Source organism: Balaenoptera acutorostrata, chromosome 8 (assembly GCF_949987535.1).
Source record: "Balaenoptera acutorostrata chromosome 8, mBalAcu1.1, whole genome shotgun sequence".
Classification (NCBI taxonomy): Eukaryota; Metazoa; Chordata; class Mammalia; order Artiodactyla; family Balaenopteridae; genus Balaenoptera; species Balaenoptera acutorostrata.
Genome location: NC_080071.1, coordinates 116,364,583 through 116,382,664, shown reverse-complemented (window position 1 = coordinate 116,382,664; position 18,082 = coordinate 116,364,583). Strand labels below are relative to the sequence as shown.

The window sequence follows — 18,082 nt, the reverse complement described above, 5'->3', positions numbered from 1 at the left end:
TGAGCATAATGACGTCTAAACACCAAGAGATACAATACTAATACTGCCGAGCATGCATCATAGAAGAATTCACATCTTATACTAACTCTTCAAAAAACAATTTTGAAACGGAATTATTTAGAACCCTGATACAGATACACGTTAGTTTTCACATCTCAATGTCACTCTGTTTGACTACAGGATAACAGAAAAGGAGGTATCATAAACAAATGTCAAAACTGTTTTTAACTGACATTGTCATCTCAATATGACCAAGGTTTCTGGGCCACTAAATCAAATGGCTAGGTTTAAAAAAAAAAAATCCACCCAAAACAAACCAAAAAATACTTAAATATAATTTTTCTCATTAAAAATTTTTTCTCTCATAAAATGGTAGACACAAGATGGCAGCACTCACTAAGCAGACAAATTCTTCGTGTTCCTGCAGACTTTGGGATTTAATCATGACTCCTTTAACATCGAAATTCTAAAGAAGCATGGTTGTAATCCATTTAAGAAATGAATAAGGCGTCACTAAGGTAACAGCTGCAAGGTGTAATGAGGAAGAGGCACAATGTGAAACGGTGAACGCGAGGATGAGAAGATCCTCTGAGGACCTGTGCAACCTTAGGGACCACCGAGTCCAATCCTATAATTTACCATGCAAGTTATGAGCGCCCAGGAGTGTAATAAAATGACTTGTCCAAAGTCATACAACCAATCTGTACGACCAATACTTGCTAATAAGCCACACCACTTGACAAGAGATTAATGAATGCTGCTGAACCAAATGGCCAGTTATTGCCTGGGAAGGAGACAACTGGTATAATACAAAGATCAAATGCATTAGCCTTAGACCTGAGTTTAAATCCCAGCGCTGCCAGTTAGGACCTCGGTAAACTGCTTAATCTCTCTGAGTCACAATTTTCTAAACTATAAAGTGGGGAAAAGATACTTAGCTGATAAACTGTTAGAAGAACTGAATGGTTTAAATGTAAAGCACTCGCCACAGCCTCTCTTACACAGTGGGCGCTCCAAAAATGCTAGCTTCCTTCCTTGGCCAGAACCGCCTAGGGCAACAACTGGCTGAGGCTTAGTCGGCTGTGTCCTGGCTACACCCTGCATGACGGAGACTGACAGCAGGCCCACCACGGGTGCGCAGGGGCTTTGCACACCTCAGGCCTCCTTGTGCACGTACCCTACAAAGCTCAGCAGAGGAGAAGGATGAGCGTTTGTGTGGACGCGCGTTAAGTTACGGGAGGGAGTGCAACAGCCTCAAGGGGCTCTCACTAGCGCCTTCTCATTTAACATCCAAAATTCACATAAGCTTTGCATTCTTCTCATGAGTATCAATGTCTTTGTCTTAAATACAAATGTTTTCCTCTCTAAATCTTCAAGCAAAAGAGGTATTCCAGCTTTCTGGTATTCGCTAAAACAAAATCCCTTTTATCTTGGCACAAAGCCTACGCTTCTGGGGTTACCTAAGGCTGTGTGGACATGTAGGCGTCAACTATATAAAGGCACAGACACATCATATTACATCTCTGCCACAACACTTAGGAGTGAATTAAATGCACCATCCTAATGTAATAAATAGTTAGACAGTAAGTCAAAGTGATTCAGGAACTTAAATGAATCTGGTAGGTTTCTACAATAGAAAGACAACTTAAGAGAAAAAGAAAAGTTGGCATTTATTAAGTGCATATATCTGAGTACCTGCTGTTACTGATATTTAAAAACTGAGTTTCTCAGACTCTGTTTCAACCTAAAAGAGATGGATATATATGCTCAAAATTCATACTCAACTTTGAAAAAACATTCTTCCATTCGGTAACATGTTACTTATTAGGGACATACCAGAGATTTGATTACATACAATTTCTGTGCTACCAGGTAGCCAACAAAAGAGAAATGCCACATGTATGTATGTAGACATAATAAAATCTTCAGAACCTTATGCACAAAAAGGTTGGCACCCCCTCAGCACCATAAGCAAAAGGGAATTAAAGGGAAAACTAAAGATTATAACCTAAAAAAAGTAAAACTATAGAAGTACAGGAAATATAGGAAATATTTTATAATTACTGGGTGAAAGAGTCCTTCCCAAACACGATGTAAAAATCTAGAAGCTATCAAAGAAAAATCTTAACAAAACTTACAATGACGTTTTAATATATTTCTGTACAACAAAAATATAACAGAGATTAAAAGGCAAATGATGTAATAAAATATATTTCCAACACAAAAGTGCCAAAATCTCTAAAGTAAACAAGGTCTTAAAATCAAAGAGAAAAGGAGAGAGAAATGGGAACTGCAATTTACAAAAGAAATACAAATAACTACCACCCAAACTACTCATAAATAGCTCACCATGTGCAGGTACTGTTCTAATACCTTTCATAACTAATTCATTTAAAGCTCACAATAATTCTAGAAAGTAGGTTCTATTAATATCCCTATTTTACAGATTAGGAAACTAAAGCATGGAGAAATTGATTTGTCCCAAGTTCAAATAAGTCACATAGCTGGTAAAGAGTGGGATATGAAGCAGGATATGAACCGGGGCAGATAGGTGCTTCACTGCAAGCTCTTACTCACAGTGCTGTATCATCATTCAGCTGTACCAAGAAGAGGAGCAATTTGGGCTTATAGAGCATCTTTATTTCAAAACTACTTAGAACGTGTGGTAACTCAGTAACGTGTTCAAGACAGAAAGTAGTAAACTTTTCCTTTTCACATAGATAGGAGCTACGTACTATTGACTTCTTATCCATCGTCAGTCAGGCTAATCACTACTGAGTTATCAGAACTGTCAGGTAATCATCCACTTTGTCTTATTCTCTCTATCTCTTGATCTTAAGTATTAAAACTATGTAAACTTGGCTGGCAATAAGGATTCAATTTGTGGCGAAGGAACAACATGAAGCCTAGGAGCTTACAAACGATAAATATGCATAGTTAAGTGCCTTCCTCCAGGTAACAAAGCAGGGCAGAATTAGGATCAACATTTGGAAAGTGTATGCAGTCCATGGATGAATAGTTTCTCCACTGAAAATGTCAGATACAATTTTCGGCAATAAAAATGAAACACTGATACTGCTAATTCAAAGGACCACCTTATTCTGCCTATGGCCTAATATTTGGTTCTACAGCACAAAAGAATTGAAGAGTTAAGCAATCAAAAATAATATTCTAATATTATTAGAATAAATATTCTAATTCCACACAATGAACACCAGTTTATTCTAGATAAAACATAAAAAAAAGTATTTAAGGGAATTCCCTGGCGGCCCAGTGTTTAGGACTCCGCACTTCCAGAGCCAGGGGCCTGGGTTTGATCCCTGGTAAGGGAACTAAGATCCCACAAGCTGCATGGCACACACACACACACAAAGTTAAAGTTTTTGGGGGGAGGAAAGAAATGTGGCCCAACAGGTAAAAAAAAAAAAAAAAAAAAAAAGAGTTCTCTTCACATGAATATTGGGGTTGGGGGAAGAGTCACATCATTGAAGTTACCTGAATAGGATTTGGCAAAGCACACAGCATTGTTCTTCCCTTATTCAATGTCATTTCATTAGAGGGACACAATGCTGTATTTCTTCCCTTAGAGAAAAAATGTAATCAGGCGGGTGCATTTATAAAATAAACCAAACACACAAAACCAACACACAGCTTCTCCTAAGGTTATAAATTGACACAACCAATTGGCTAATGGCCTCTAGGGAGGAAGGCAAAAAACCCCCCACTGTTTATGCTCTACTTGGAAATAGTGGAAATTCACATTCTCAGAGTCAATCACTTGTCAGTTACTTGAACAAAACGTTTCAAAATGCTAAATGTCTATGTGATTTATAAACAGTTGCTGTCATCCAATAAAAGTTTACTGAGTAACCTCAGAAAGTGGTACAGCTGCAATAAGTATTAGCTATACTATTTACAATGACCATAAGAGAAAAGAACTACCGTGACCTGAAAGAGTTTGTTAAACCCAAATAAGGTGGTTAATAATGACACTTATCAACAAATACATAAAATAATTTTAAGAGGATATTTAAAAAGAGAAGAAAAGGCTTGCTAAGTTAAAGACTGGGAGGGAATAATTTATTAGTGGAGTCCTACCATATTATGAGACAAATTACTTTTATGGAAAAAGTTATATGGCAATGTAAGGTGTTACACAAATTCATTGCATTCTGAGTAGAAAAATAGAGAAGGAAAAAGAAGCCCATTTAACGGAAACAGAGCGTATGGACTGAGGTTGAGGACAAAAAATGTGACAATAGCTAGAGTTGGCAGGGCATGGTGAATGGGAACTCTCAAACACTGTGAGTTCACATTAGCAAACAATTTGTGATAACAAATGAAGTTTAAATTCCTCCTATTCTGTGCCCAACATATCGACTTCTGGATCTACACAGTGAAGAGACTCATACACGTACATGAGGACACGTACAAAAATATTCACTGAATTGCTTTATTTTAAAGGATGGGAAAGACCAAATGTCTACCAATAGGGAAACTGATTAAAATAAAAAGCTTAACAACTATGGTATACTCATATTGCACGATACGCTAAAACAATTTAAATGAATGAACTAAAGCTGTATCAATACAAGTCCCCAAAAGAATGTTAGACTGTTTAGTGGAAAAGCAGAATGATCTCTATAATACAGTTCAACTTAGGTAAAAATTTTAAAACCACACAATCATGGATGGGAAGGATACACACCTATTTCATGTTAGTAATTCTCTCTGGAGAAAAGAATGGGTTTCTGGTGAGATAGTAAAGGGGTTTTAATCATGTCTTTATTATTTTATTTCTTAAAGAAAAAAATCTGTAGCAAACACAACAAAAGGTTAACATTTGCTAATTCTGAATAGTAGGTACTGAATGTTTGTTATAATTAAATACTGAATTTTTTTTTTTTTGGTCTTGACATTTTTTTCATTAAAAATGCTCCAACAACAGGAGAATAACATCAAAGGGTGGATGTATTTGAAGTTGAGAAGTTTAGTATTGATCTCATAAGGGACAGAAAGCCTGAATAATAGAGGAGCATATTTTAAGAGAAGCCATGGAGAATTACTTTAGCTACAATATAGATGGACTCTGTTCCAGTAGGTAAAACGTTATGAGAATTGTGATGGAAACTGACCACAGAGGTTAGACAAAGAATTAAGAGGTGAAGGCTGAAAAGGGAAAAGGAGATTTCATTCATTCATTCTGATCATTTGGTTGGTTGCTCTAAGTGCTGAGGATATAACAGTGAACCAGGAAGGCAGGATCCCCAGTACTCACGGTGCTTACATTCTACTGCAGAAACAAAATAAACAAGACAATTACTGATTGTGATATGTGTGTTAAAACCAATAATATCAACAACAAACTCTTAAATAGCTACTTATTATTGATGAAGCACTATTCCCAATGCTTTAACTGTATTACTGATATTTCATTTAATCCTTAAAACTACCCTTCAGGTAGGTGCTCTTACTATCTTCATTTTACAAATGAGGAAGCTGAGGCAGAGAAAAATCAAGCAGCTTGCCCAAGGTTGCATGACTATTAAGTGGCAGGGTTAGGATTTGAATTCAGGTAGTCTGGCTCCAGAGCCCCTGTTATTAGCCACTACCTATATATACTGCCTCTAGAAATGAAGAGGTTGATATAACAGAAAGTAATTAACTGGGGGAAGCCAACTAGATACAGGGGTGGTCAGGGGAAAGGTTAGGGATGTGACAGAATAGTTATGACAGGATACAACAGAGGTGTAGGTGTGCTTGCTACCCACTAACAGGAAACATAGGAAGGGAAAAAAGAGGATTTGGTGCAGAACAATAATTTCAGTTTTGTATACAGTAAATTTAAGGTACCTTCAGGACATTCAGGTGGAGAAATCTAACCGGGAGTTGGATGGTCAGGTGCTAAGGACAGAAGGCAGGGCTGATGCTATTTACTGGGTAGAATCGCTGTATAGATGGAAGCTTTGAATTATCAACCTAGATGAAGTTGCTGAGAAACCACTGAGTAAGAAAATTAGTGGCCTTGGGGTAGAATCCCTGGGGAACACCAAACCTTTAGGAGATGAGCAGGAAGGCGGAGGAACAAAAGGAGTCTACTGGATTTGGTAACCAGGTTAGCAGGAGCTGCAAAGTTAGGGGAAGGCTGTCAGGATAGAAAGCCTGTAGCAAAGAGAAGAGGCCACTAGAGGAAGGATGGAGAGAGGCTGGAGGCTTAAAAGGCAAAAAGGGTGAGAATGAGAAGGAAAATCTGAAGTGGAAAGAAATGAAGAATTGGGGTCACAAGCACAAATGAAGAGAGAAGCCTTACAAGTATTCACTGTCCTCAGAAACTGAAGGGAATCTGACAGGAAACTGAGGGAATTCATATCTAATATAAACACTTTCTCTATTTTAACTAGAACATTAATTTGCTAAAAGTGAGGAAGTTGGGACAGCCGTGGAGTTTTGGAGGAATGATGGGTGAGGATAAATATTGGAGTGAGTCCGTAGCGGGGGGCTCATTACCGCTGACTCCAATATCCAGAACTGTTTAGGCACAGTCCTTCTGGGGGGAAGTCTGTAGATGACAAGACTGGAGGTTTCTGAGATTCTTTAACTAAAGTCAGTGCAATGGAAGTAACTGAAACGAGACAGCTCAGGTCCTACTTGGCTACTGGACAGGCTAATGTCCTTTCACAGCCATTTCCAGATCTGACGTTATATCACCGTATATACAGTGCTTAAGAAGCCAAATCAAAACGTAAAAAGTTGGATGTTAGGAACGCTAGAGCCCTAAAAGAAGTCTTTCTATATTTTTATGTAGTGGGGTTCTAGTTTGAGCTGAAGCAGAAGCTAAAGGAAGTGTTTCCATTAGAGAACCAAAGCAGGGGAGAAGGGGGAGACAAACAGCTCGTGGTGCGCAAGCGATCGAGGCAAGTACATTAGATTCTAGTGAATACGGCACCCTGAAGACTATAATTATATTAGGGAGCACTAGGAGACACAACTTTTGGCAGGGACATGAGCAAATTTATGGCAAGCACTAGGAAAAGTGGCAGTGAGCCATGGGCCAGAGAAGGACAAAACTGAAAGAGCATGGAAGGGCTGTTCAGGAGCTAACAAGATACCTTGGAGAATTCTGGGACAACTTGGTGAGATTCGGGAGGTGTTTAGATATTGGCAGATGAAGGTAAGAGACAATGCGATAAAGTCTGGGCCATTAATGTAACTCTGTACCTGAAGGCTTTGTAAGTTACCTCCTAATAGAGTGCTAGTGAGGGGGAAATGTATTTTGCCTTAACTCTAAACCTATCATGGACCATATCGGGAGCTCCCTACCTATATGTTAAATGCAGGACTGAAATAAATAAATCAGGCTGTGATAAGATCTCTTGGCACATAATAAGATTCCCTTTAAAGACCATGTGGAAGAAAAAAGACTGGTCTTACCATCTGATCGTGCTTTGGGAAATAAAAAACATTCAAAGGTTTAGATTTCTGGAAACTGAGCACAGATAATGAGGATGTGAGAGGAGAAATTAAGATAATGGGCATGTATGAAGAGAGAATATAGATTTTTGTTCCATATTGAGTTTGAATTGATTATAATTCATTCTTTACATAGTATATTATCTACTTAGAGATGCTTTTAAGCTATGGAACCAGCTAAAGGGAGCTATTTAAAGGGAGACACATCTGTTTGGGTTTTTTTTAAGTTTTTTATTTTTAAATTTATTATTTTTTTAAATTTTTGGCTGTGTTGGGTCCTCGTTGCCATGCACAGGCTCTCTCTAGCTATGGCGGGGGCTACTCCTTGTTGCAGTGTGCAGGGCCCCCAATGCCGTGGCTTCTCTTGTTGCGGAGCACGGGCTCCAGTAGTTGTGGCTCGCGGGCTTAGCCGCTCCTCGGCACGCAGGATCCTCCCCGGGCAGGGACCAAACCCGCGTTCCCTGCATTGGCAGGCAGACTCCCAACCACTGCGCCACCAGGGAAGCCCAAAACATCTGTTTGTTCAGCCTTGACTTCAGAGTTATCTCTTATAATAACGAGAACCAGAAAAGTAAATTATTTCCTTAATAAAGAACACCAAAGACACTATCAACAGTTAGAAAATAAAATATTGTATAGTAAAGCATTTGGCTGGCCTTTGTCCCCGGTTCCTGGGAGGTAGTTTCTAAATTCTTGGAATTTTGGGTAATTCCCTGGCGGTCCAGTGGTTAGGACTCGGTGCTTTCACTGCCTTGGCCTGGGTTCAACCCCTGGTCAGGGAACTAAGATCTCAAAAGCCATGCGGCAACAGCCAAAAAATAAATAAATTTAAATTCTTGGAATTTTTGGAGTGATGGGAATACTGATGGTGGGTCCTGATATTTTATGCTAATGAGGTAACTTATGGTGGGGCCCCTACATAATTTATGCTAATGAGATGACTCAGGATGGGGATTGGCCACACCTGAGAGACTAACCATGTGATTAGAAAGTTGGGGCTCTGAGCCAATGTGATATCAGCATGACCTCTGGGAAGGGAAGTGGGGTGAGAGATTGAGTTCAACTGACTGGCCAATGATTCAATCAACCATGCCTAAGTAATGAAACACTAATAAAAACTCTGAATGCTGAAGCTTGGGTGAGCTTCCCCAAACTGCAATATTCTGTCACATATCTCTGTACTGGGAGGGTAACACATCCTACCTCCACGGAGAGAGGAAAAGGGAAGTTTTGCATTTGGGATCCTCCCAGACTTTGCCCTATGTATCTCTCCTTTTGGCTGGTTCTGATTTGTATTCTTTACAATAAAACTGTAGTCGTAAGTACAGCGCTTTCCTGAGTTCTATAAGTCATTCTAGTGAATTTTTGAAACCTGAGGGGGTAACGGGAACCTTCAAATTTGTAGCCAGTTGGTCAGAAGTGAGGGTAGACTTATGGAGGACCGTGCCCTTAACCTGTGAAGCTTGGCCTAACCCTGGGTTACTTAGTGTCACAAGCCATTGCAGTTATCAACCTTTTGCATAGTCTAGTCTCATTCATTACATTCTTGCTAATGTATTTTGTGCTAGGTTATGATAATTTTGTGCTACACATATGATAATGTCTGAAGTTTACAGTTCATGAATGAAAGTGAATATCATGAGCATAATCCTAGTTTATTCAGCCATTCCTAATGCCATCAATGAGAAGGCATATCTTTATACAGACTGTGGCAAGTCCTAGGCCATTCTATCAGAAGCGTTGTCTTTATGGTATTTTAGCTAGACTCTGATGTGGTGTTCTCTTTACTCCTTCAGAACTCTATTTCACTTGATCTTTTTTTTCCTCTGTACTACAAATATAACTAAATGAATTTATCTCTACGTACTTTTTATCCATGACTAGCATTTCATTCTTATCACAGGATCACAATGGAAATTCTTTGCGGGCCTTAAAAGTATTAAGCTCTGTCATCAAAGAGTCTTAGCAAAATTCATGCTGGGCTCCTGGCACATTTATCTAATCCACCCGAAGGTTCTTTGATGGCTTAATGTATTTCATCAACATGTGAAACTTCATTTTCTCTAGCATTTGAATCACTAGGTCTAACATGACCCATTTCCTCCTTATGACAAAAATGTTTCCTTTACAGGATTTTAATTTAGGTTACAATTGGCAGACATTCTGTTTTATAACTACTAATGTGCCACTCTTCATTTCTTGAACTGCCAACTACATTCTTTCTAACAAAGGATCACAACCCTCTTTCAAGAAAGCACCTAGGGATTTTGTTCAGGTGAAAAAGGCTCAAAAATGTTTTATTTCTTTTCAGTCAAAGAGCATTTCATAGTCAGTAAAAATAGCTTAAAAACAGCTTGAGGTAGAACAGGTGTTGTCTTTCAGTGGCCATCATCTACCTTCATACTCTATAAAAGGATGTGTACAACAAAGTGCAAACACTATTATAGCTTGAAGATGCTGCTGCTAGGCGTGCGTGAACTCCGCTGAGAAACTCCCGGTCTCTAGAAATTCACACTATCCACTATACTTGTACAGTGAGCAGATATAACTTCTCTTTAAGGTACCTAAGGTTCTGTCCAATTTAATTGGTTCAACTTCCTATGGCTGTGCACAAAATGAATAGATCCAGTCTAATACGTTTCACATTGAATTTTTTAATGGCTTGCTTTCATTATTCCTTAAGCTATGTCCACTTCATCATACTGTTTTAGCAGTTATTAATATTTAATAAGTTTCTTTTGCTTACTTTACAATTGTGTCACTGGAATTCAACGGGGGCATTCAGTCTATAATTTTTGTTGTCATTTATTTTCTTCCTATTAAGAGAAGTTGTGGTTTAGCTAGCACTTTCAAAGTACTGAGATAATAAAACATTCTGCTATCTCTCTCTGGTGATCCTATATTATAGCTTGACATTAGATGTGCTTGGTAATCAGCACTGCATATGTTCAAACTCCTTGAAAAAAAACAAAACAAAACAAATGGCGTGTGATTTTTGTGGAAGTGCCTGTTGTTGAAAAAGGAAATCATATACCCTTCTAAGTATTTGAAAATAAAGGAAAAGAGAGAAGATGTCAAATCAGCATAGTAGATTAAATAATGATTTATAGATACCATAAAGCAGTAATTCTTAATTATTTTTAGACCATAAAAGGATCCCGCTTGAGAAACTTATTAAACCCAAGGATCCTTTCTGCAGAGATGCAGCACTCAGGGACGTGTATGTTCACAGATATTTGGTTTGGTTTTAGGGGTTTTTGGTTGTCTAGAAGCACATACATAAAGCCTAGTTAGCAACTGTTGTTTTATATTTTATATATGCATGTTACATACAACATTTTTATGTGTGTGTCATATATGAAATATAAAACAAGGGTTGTTAATTAAGATTCATGTATAGGCTCTGGAGAAACACACACACATATCCACACAGGCACATGTATACACACACACACACATACATACACACATATATATTTTACACAAACTTGTAATTTTCAAGTGAGAAGGTGGGGCTGGATTGAGAGATATTAACTGGTCTTCAAGCTTTTCTCTAGTTACTAAAGTACACCTGTGGAACTCTAGGGCTTAGAGGAACTTAATTGAGAAAAACCATTATATTAACTCTATTAAAGACATCTTGTATCAATCAGAATGGGGGTTGCTCAGCTATGGAGGTGTGACAAGATTTGCAGAGACAATTTTTTTTTTTTTTTTTTTGGTTCTATTTCACTCCTACCCCATGCCCCACACGACCAGGAGTCTGATTATATAGCACAGACGAGAACTATGACAATCAGTAGAGGCACCAAAAGGATGCAGAGAAGTGCTACATAATTTCACAGGAGGGAGGGTTATACATGAAAATGACGTTTAACTCAGCTCTGAAAAGATTTTCATCTTATACATCTTTCTTTGTTTCTTAAACATATATAACTTGTTAATTGCAAATTTAATTGTGTTCCCGGATAGCTCTATGTGAGTTATACAAAACCACAGTGCCATTAAGACATACTATGCCTTCACCAACTTGCTGTCTTAATCTATTTTACAAAACAAAATAAAAACAATATGATGACAGTTGCTAGGTTTGTGATTATGTAAATAGGTAAATGCTAAGTGAATTTATGTTCCTCAAACTATTTTACATATGGAGATACAAGGCACAAAATCATGAGAAAAACATTTTTTAAATGTTAAAAACCTTTAAAAAATACACATGGGACTTCTCTAGTATTTTTGCTATTTCCTGTGAATCTACAATTATTTCAAAATAAAAAGTTAAAAATCCCAACATATATCCCCTGTAACACATCTGGAAAATACAGAATGGTATATTAAAAAAAAAAGCCATATAGGTATAAAAAAATACAAGTTTACCTATAACCTGGAACACAATTATGAAGTAGATATGTCTTAAGAATCTTGAAAGTGAAAATTCTAAAACTGCTTTCTAAAAAAACAGGAAAATTAGTAGAAAAATCATTTAAGAGAAAAATAATTCCCTTTAACAGTCTAAAATGTGTCTTTGGAAGGCAAAATATTTTAAATGACAATTTCAATATGTGATCATTACAATCCACTTATAAAGCCAGGAACATAAATTTTTAAAAATTAAAGACGTTGAGCAAAGGGTAAAATCTGTTTATTTAAAATATATTTAATTATTACCCAATAGTTTCTTTTAGTAAGTGCAGAGTTTAACATAAATTAAAATGCAACCAGTAACTGCTATTAAATAACCAAAAAACATTTAAAGTCAAGTGCAAATTTGGTTCCAATGAAAACTGAAAACCTGTACGACAATGAAAATTTGGAGAGTGCATGTGTGAGTGAAGCTTGGACGGGAACGAGAAAGACCTAGGGGTAGGGTGGAAAAGGGAGCAAAATGCCAACAGGGAGAGAGAAATGGAGGCAGAAAGACTAACAGAACAGCAGCAAGAAGACTGGAGACACAAACAGGGACAGAGAGGCAGGGAGAAGGCAAGGCACGGAGGAGTAAAAGGAGGGTGAGACAGGAGAAGGAAGGGGTGGGGGACAGACAGAAAGACGGAGGAAGGGGCACAGTGGAGGGCACACCACAGACATAGGGAGAAAGATGGACAAGATTAACAGAGAGGGAGAGGGAGAGACAGAGACAGAGGGGGGAAAGGGAGAGGCAGATGCAGAGACAGCGGGGCAGTGAGAGGGAGATACCAGGGAGAGGCACAGAGTCAGGTGAGCAGAAAAGGAAAGACAGACAGACAGACGGAGACTGATTCAGTCAGAGCGCGAGAGGGACTCTGAGACTCCAGGCAGCAATGACAGAAAGGGAGACAGACTGAGACAAAGTGGGAAAGACCAACAGGCCAGTGGAGGGAGACAGAGGGAGAGAAGAGACAGACAGCAAGGGAGACAAACACTCAAACACACACACACACACACACACACACACACACCACCACACACTGTGCGGGGGGGTGGGGGCAGAGAGAGAGAGAGAGACATAAAAAGAAACCTAAAGAACAGAATAAATGAAAAAGAGGAAATATATTTAAAAAAGAGAAAAGTGGAATGCAACAAAGGATGGATAAAAGCAGTTGTAGGTAAGAATTGAGAGTATGTGCTGTTAATTTTCATTTTTTTCTTTCGTAGTTCAACACAAAATTTAAAACCTGAAGCTTAAAAAAGAAATGATGATGAAATCTCCTGGCATTAGGTTGAAATAATGTGTCTAATAAAATTCAACATAAAATTTAAAACCTGAAGCTTAAAAAAGAAATGATGATGAAATTCTCCTGGTATTAGGTTGAAATAATGTATCTAATAAAAAACCCTAAATTAAAAAAAAAACCCTAAATTTAATAATAGCTATTAATATTTTCATGATCCTAATTACTTACACAGTTGGGAATCAGAAAGAAACAAAAGAAAAAGGAGTAATGATATTCAGCATTGAATAAAGGCCATTTAGTGAGTTTCCTCTTATCTCCTCTAAAAAAAGATGAGTTATTTCTCAAGATCAAAATAATTGTTACATATTGGAGAGGGGTTTGAAAACATCACAGCAATTCCAAATACTGTTAACATTTCGGCTAAATCCAGGTAAAAAGCAAGCAAAACTCTCAAAAATCTTCCAAACAAGTCGATTATACACTAATGGACATATTTTAGTTATTCAATATCACCTGTATGGCATGATTTTGGTTTTGAAGAATCATAAAATGTCAAGATAAATGTCAAACTTTTTAGATAGTATGGTTAGAAACCAGATAGTTCTCAAAAATTAGTTTGGTTTTAGCACTTGCTCTCTTTTGCAATGTGATATCTGATTATGCTAATCACAGCAAGGACAAATCTAGGTTTTGCTGTTATAAGCACTTTAAAAACTATTCTACCTCTTCTCCCAAAAAGGAGTACAAAAATTTACATAGATTTTCAAAAATTAAGGTTCTTAGTTTTTTAATTTCCAAAAGAAGAGTCTCATCCACACTGTACTTGTTCCACAATGAAAATTTTAAGATGAAAAAACCACACAGCATGTCTGTTTTGAGATGAACCTGAAAGAGAAGTCATTTTCCCGACTGACAAATTGTTCTTCTATACAGAAATACCAATGAGCACTAGGGTAAACCATTCTATCAACAAGGTATGAAGAAGAGTATCACAAATCTGGGGGGTAGGGGAGAAGAAACTTGTACTACAGCTGAGAAGTAAATGAATCCTATCCCTCATTCTATCGATCTAAACAAACATATCTTTGCAAAAATAAACAAAAAACACTTAAAAACATGCTCTCACTTTGGACACAGTAAGGATTTTTACCACACATCTCCCTAGCAGAAATTAGGGTACTAAGTGAGCATGAATAACTCTTCATACATTTGATTACCTTTCGTACACATTATTAAATGAATTAAGAGTCACATACCTTCATCGTATTGGTATTTGCTTCATCATACAGAGTGAATGAAGATGTACTTTCCATAGTATCTGTAAACTGATGCTCTGCATTGCTCCTCTACAGAGCTCACCGCACACACAGCCGGCTGATTAGTCAGGCATTGGGAGAGTGCTGCGGGAGTAGACTAAAGCACTTGCCGAGGACTCAGAGACAATAGAAAGTCAACAGCTGTATGTTATGATGTCAGTAACACTCTAGCCAGTCACCAACCAGAATATTTGAAATGCATCGGAAGCTATATTGAGCTCTTCATTAGCAATTCAGAAGCAATGATGCAAAAGCCCATGAAACTGTGCAATGTGCTAAGACTACCAGGATTTTTGAGATTTCTCGCTATTAAATTTTTGTTGCACGCTGATGAGAAAAGTTGAGATAATTATGTTTTTCCCTAATTCCCTAAAGAACAAAATGTATGGAATCTAGGCAGGGTTAATATATCAGATTTTTAATAATGCCCTCTGACACTTTTAATGCCACTAACAGAAAGCCTTAAAAAAACAAAACTCAAAGACAATCTGCTTACAAAGGCTGACATCCCATGATAGTTTTCCATCTTCAAACTGACTAAACTGTCACAAAGAAAGAAAATGCATTAACAGCACAATTCCTTATTTCTTAATTTGTTTCTGCTAAAATTAAAACGAACTGGCTTATTCTGGCAAGAGCATTACTTCTTCATACCAACAGATGGAGACAGCAATACAACTGTGATCAGAAGACAATTCTGCCTTGTGTCAGATGCTTGTTGTCTGTATTAGCTCAAGTGGCAGACTTAAAAGAAAAGGAATTAACTGAAACTCAACGTTCAATAACTGTGAGAAGAAAAACAAAATGAAATGGGAAAAATAACTAATTGTGTCTATTGGGTAAAATAATGAATAGACAGTATTTTACCCAATAAAATACTGGGTAAAGCACATGCCTCTGTTTCCCATTTTGTAAAACAAAGATCCTGCTTTCCATAAACATACGGGAATGCTCCAAGGATCCTAAATCAGACAAGACATACATTACCTATACTATCTGCAGAAAAAATGTATACCATTAACCAGAAATAATACTTTTCTCTGCCACTAAAAGGTTAAGTCTTGCAGAGTTTATATAATTCTTAACATATCAGCAGTGCTCTGTATGTTAGCTTAGCAAATGGCAAAAGAAAAGACTAACTTTATAACTAGAAAATGTTATTGCTTTTTCAAAAATAGGCTATATTTTAGACCTATATACATAGATTTAAGTTTATAATATATATAAACCCACAAAACCTTCCCTGACTATTCAACCAACAAAGGTGGTAAGACAGTGATTCTTGTCTGAGAGATTTCACATTAATTTAAAGTTTCCCAAAATACCTATTTCCCCAGTGTATGATCTTTTACCATGTCTTGTACTTTTTGGCACTCATCTACTTGTAAGAGGTTAAAAATCAAGTACCAGCCCGAGTACCCAAAAACAAATAACCAAGTCCCCGACTTTTCCATAAATGGCTACTGCTTCCATCAAAGGGTACAAATGATATTTTCTCAGATAAAATATTTGTTACTTATGAGAAATATAAATTCAAGGCAGCTTTCCTTAAAAACCATAACAAAAGCTCTTGTTACGAAACAGAAAAACAAACTGAAATGAATAATGAAGGAACCCACTTTCACTGTAGCAAAATTAAAATGAATATTTCTACTAGTCAAAAAGGTCAGGATACATCCACTTGTATACATGGATGATAATATTTCAAATGATTCTATTTATCTTTGAGCTTTGGAAATTGTTAGGCCATATCAATTCAATTAACTCTAAATTAGTCAAAAATCATAATTAAGAATACTTTAAAATGTAGTTTCATCACTGTCAGGTAGAGGCCTCCCTCTAATTCTGAAAGGAAAGGACTTCGCTGTCAATAATGAATTCCATCTATAGTGAACCCTGAATTTAGGAACAACCTACAACTTGCCTATAAGACACAAAATCTTCAACATTCTCTTTGGATACTACATCATTAATTACGTAAATTAGCTGTCTGTACCCTGTAAATGTTCAACATAAACAGTAGTGACACAGATTTAGAAAGGTTCCTTACAATATCTTGGGACTGCGCTTAAAACTTGCTACCAAGGTCAGGTAATAGAGGAAACTCTCAAAGAATAAACCCTCAATAAGAACAATATGAATTAGTAAGATTTAATTTTTTGCTTGTACCTCAAATTTCATTCTGTACTTCTCAGAATGCTCAACAACTTCCTCTGCAAAAACATAAGCACACTGACTCTATTAACACAGTATTTAAGTGTAGTTACAAGGTAAAAACATAATTCCCAACTGAATTATAGGAACTGGGGCAACTATGGGACTAATAACAGAAATTTAATTTTCTAAATCTAATTACTGACACTGCTGATAAACTTTCTTAATTTTTTGGTGCCTGAGCTCTTAGGAGGTGACTTTTTTTTTTTTTTAAACTGTATTTATTTATTTATTTATGGCTGTCTTGGGTCTTCGTTTCTGTGCGAGGGCTTTCTCTAGTTGCGGCAAGCGGGGGCCACTCTTCATCGCGGTGCGCGGGCCCCTCACTACTGTGGCCTCTCTTGTTGCGGAGCACAGGCTCCAGACGCGCAGGCTCAGTAATTGTGGTTCACAGGCCCAGCCGCTCTGCGGCATGTGGGATCTTCCCAGACGAGGGATCGAACCCATGTCCCCTGCATTGGCAGGCAGATTCTCAACCACTGCGCCACCAGGGAATCCCAGAGGTGACTTTTTAAGTGATCAACCTTTAAAGGTGAAAACAACATTTGAATTTAATTTTCTCACATATTTCCTAAGACATTCTAAATAAAAACAGTAAATGACTACCGTAACCAAGGGCCATCTTACGGGAGCTAATTTTTTAGAAATTTAACATTTTCTTAGAAGTAGAAAATCAGTATTTTGCAACCACTAATGTAATAATTGATTCCAGCAAGGATCATGAATAAATGACAAAAACCTACCAGATGAAAGATTGTTATTGAACAAGATACTCTTTGGTTACCGTTAACTTTTAATTTCAAAGAGAAAAAGTTGTGTTTACAACCAGCAGACTCTACCTTAAAGACGTGAGCAAGTTTAACATCACCAGTAACAAGACAGGCTAACATTACATGCCTCCTGATGTAATATAATAGGGGACAAAAAAAATCTCCTATGCAGTACTCCTCTGAAAATATTTAAACTGTATCTATCGTGAGGAAACAATCAAATAAATTTAGACTGTGGACCACTCTACAAGACAGCTAGCTTGAACTCTTCAGATATCAATATTATAAAAGAAAAAAAAATAGGCAAAATTATAAAAGACTAGAGAGACATGATAACAAAGTATTACATTTGAGTGGATTCAGGATTTTTCAAAAAGTTATAAAGGATATTTACTAATAACTGGGGTAACACAAATATGGTTGGTATTTTAGATAATATTTTATCAATGTTAAATTATGGTGGTGTGATAAAAATATGAGAGAGAGGAACTTCCCTGGTGGTGCAGCAGTTAAGAATCCGCCTGTCAATGCAGAGAACAGAGGTTCGAGCCCTGGTCCAGGAAGATCCCACATGCCGCGGAGCAACTAAGCCCGTGCGCCACAACTACTGAGCCTGCGCTCTAGAGCCCGTGTGCCACAACTACTGAAGCCCGCACGC

General features: G+C 37.4%; 1 protein-coding gene across 12 annotated transcripts in view; it reads right to left on the bottom strand.

Annotated features, from left to right (window-relative positions):
* The window catches only part of R3HDM1 (R3H domain containing 1), a 197,991-nt gene that overhangs the window by 127,885 nt on the left and 52,024 nt on the right, over positions 1-18,082 (bottom strand). The gene's annotated exons all lie outside the window — the stretch shown is intronic.